The sequence below is a fragment of the Nematolebias whitei genome, chromosome 2, assembly GCF_014905685.2.
Source record: "Nematolebias whitei isolate Nwh7 chromosome 2, NemWhi1, whole genome shotgun sequence".
Lineage (NCBI taxonomy): Eukaryota > Metazoa > Chordata > Actinopteri > Cyprinodontiformes > Rivulidae > Nematolebias > Nematolebias whitei.
Genome location: NC_056499.1, coordinates 49,050,760 through 49,054,154, shown reverse-complemented (window position 1 = coordinate 49,054,154; position 3,395 = coordinate 49,050,760).

Below are 3,395 nucleotides of genomic sequence, written 5' to 3'. Positions count from 1 at the left end.
TATATATATACACATTTTATACATCCATTTTCTTCCGCTTATATGGGGTCGGGTCGCGGGGGTAGCAGCCTAAGTAGGGTGGCCCAGACTTCCTTCTCCCCAGCCACTTGGGCCAGCTCCTCCGGGGAAATCCCTAGGCGTTCCCAGGCCAGCCGAGAAACATAATCCCTCCAGCGTGTCCTGGGTCTTCCTCTGGGCCTCTTACCGGTGGGACGTGTCCGGAACACCTCACCAGGGAGGCGTCAAGGAGGCATCCTAAAAAGATGCCTGAGCCACCCCAACTGGCTCCTCTCAATGTGGAGAAGCAGCGCCTCTACTCTGAGTCTCTCCCGGATGATCGAGCTTCTCACCCTATCTCTAAGGGGGAGCCCAGAAACCGTGCGGAGAAAACTCATTTCGGCCGCTTGTATCCGAGATCTCATTCTTTCGGTCATAACCCAAAGCTCATGACCACAGATGAGGGTGGGAACGTAGATCGATCGGTAAATTGAGAGCTTTGCCTTTTGACTCAGCTCTCTCTTCATAACGACAGACCTGTACAGCGCCCGCTTCACTGCAGATGCTACACCTATTCACCTATCGATCTCACGCTCCATTTTTCCCTCATTCGTTAACAAGACCCAAGATACTTGAACTCCTCCACTTGGGGCAGGACCTCCTCCCTGACCCGGAGAGGGCACTCTATCCTTTTCCGGCTCAAGAACATGGCCTCGGATTTGGAGGAACTGATCCTCATCCCGGCCGAGTTGCTGTCGGCTGCGAACCGCTCCATCGAAAGCTGTAGATCACGATCTGATGAAGCCAATAGGACAACATCATCTGCAAAAAGCAGAGAAGCAATCCTAATGCCACCAAAATGGGTCCCCTCAACACCTTGGCTGCACCTAGAAATTCTGTCCATAAAAGTTATGAACAGAATCGGTGACAAAGGGCAACCTTGGCGGAGTCCAACTCTCACTGGGAACAAGCCCGACTTACTGCCGGCAATGTGGACCAGGCTCTGACACCGGTCAAACAGGGACCTGACAGCCCGTATCAAAGGGCCCGGTACCACATACTCCCAGAGTACGCCCACAGGGTTCCCCGAGGGACGCGGTTGAACGCCTTCTCCAAGTCCACAAAGCACACGTAGACCAGTTGGGCAAACTCCCACGCACCCTCCAGGACCCTGCTGAGTGTGTAGAGCTGGTCCAGTGTTCCACGACCAGCACGAAAACCACTTCTCCTGCTGAATAAGAGGTTCGACTATCCGACGGACCCTCCTCTCCAGAACCCCCAAACAGACCTTACCAGGGAGGCTAAAGAGTGTGATCCCCCTGTAGTTGGAACACACTATACGGTCCCCCTTTTTGAATAGGGGGACCAACACCCCGGTCTGCCAATCCAGGGGAACTTCCCTCGATATCCACGCAATACTGCAGAGTCGCGTAAGCCAACGCAACATCAAAAGCCTTAAGGAACTCTGGGCGAATCTCATCCACCCCTGGGGCCCTGCCACCGAGGAGCTTTTTAACCACCTCGGTGACCTCAGCTCCAGAGATTGGAGGGCCTGACCCAGAGTCCCCAGGCTCTGCTTCCTCAGTGGAAGACATGCCGGTGAGATTGAGGAGGTCTTCAAAGTATTATGCGCACCGACCCATGACATCCCGAGTTGAGGCCAGCAGCGCACCACTCCCACTATAAACAGCGTTGGTGGTGTACCGCTTTCCCCCACTGAGACGTCGGATGGTGGACCAGAATCGCCTCGAAGCCGTGCGGAAGTCATTCTCCATGGCCTCTCCAAACTCCTCCCATGCCCGAGTTTTTGCCTCAGCGACCACCCGAGCCGCATGTTGCTTGGACTGCCGGTACCCATCAGCTGCTTCCAGGGTTCCACAGGCCAAAAAGGCCTGATAGGACTCCTTCTTCAGCCTGACAGCATCCCTCACTGACGATGTCCACCACCGGGTTCGAGGGTTGCCACCATGACAGGCACCAACAACCTTGCGGCCGCAGCTCCATTAAGCTGCCTCGACAATAGAGGCACGGAAAATGGCCCACTCAGACTCAATGTCCCCTACCTCCCCTGGAACATGTTCAAAGCTCTCCCAGAGGTGGGAGTTAAAACTCCGTCTCACAGGTGACTCTGCTAGATGTTCCCAGCAAACCCTCACAACACATTTAGGTCTGCCAGGTCTGACCGGCATCCTCCCCCACTATCAGTGCCAACTCACCACCAGGTAGTGGTCAGTGGACAGCTCCACCCCTCTCTTCACCCGAGTGTCCAAGACATGCAGCCGCAGATCAGATGAGACGATGACAAAGTCGATCTTCAAACTGCGGCTTAGGGTGTCCTGGTGCCAAGAGCACATATGGACACCCTTATGCTTGAACATGGTGTTCGTTTTTGACAATCGATGACAAGCACAGAAGTCCAACAACAGAACACCACACGGGTTCAGTTCAGGGGGGCGTTCTTCCCAATCACACCCCTCCAGGTCTCACTGTCATTGCCCACGTGAGCATTGAAGTTCCCCAGCAGAACAAGGGAGTCCCCAGGAGGTGCACTTTCCAGTACCCCTTCCAAGGACTCCAAAAAGGGTGGATAATCTGAACTGCCGTTTGGTGCATAAGCACAAACGACAGTCAGAACCCGTCCCCCCACACGTAGGCGTAGGGAGGCCACTCTCTCATTCACCGGGGTGAACCCCAACAAACAGGCACCAAGATGGGGGACAATAAGTATGCCCACTCCTGCTCAGCGCCTCTCACCAGGGGCAACTCCAGAGTGGAAGAGTGTCCAGTCCATCTCAAGAAAACTGGTTCCAAAGCCAGAGCCATGCGTAGTGGTGAGTCCGACTATTTCTAGCCGGAACCTCTCAACCTCATACACCAGCTCAGGCTCCTTCCCCACCAGTGAGGTGACATTCCACGTCCCAATAGCCAGCTTCTGTAGCCTAGGATCAGACCACCAGGGTCCCCGCCCTCGGCCACCACCCATCCCACATTGCACCCGACCCCTTTGGCCCCTCCCACAGGTGGTGAGCCCATGGGAAGGGGAACCCACGTCTCCTCTTCGGGCTGTGCCCAGCCGTGCTCCATGGATAAAAGCCCGGCAACCAGGCGCTCGCCCGCTTGCCCCACCTCCAGGCCTGGCTCCAGAGTGGGGCCCTGGTGACCCACGTCTGGGTGAGGGAACATCAAGTCCATTTATTTTACTCATCATAGGGGTGTTTTTGTTGCACTTTGTCTGGTCCCTCACCTAGGACCTGTCTGCGTTAGGTGACCCTACTAGGGGCGTAAAGCCCAGGAAAGCATATCTCCTAGGACAATTGGGACACTCAAACTCCTCCACCACGGTAAGATGGCAGCCCAGTTTATGTATATTTATATATACATTTATATATTCATATATA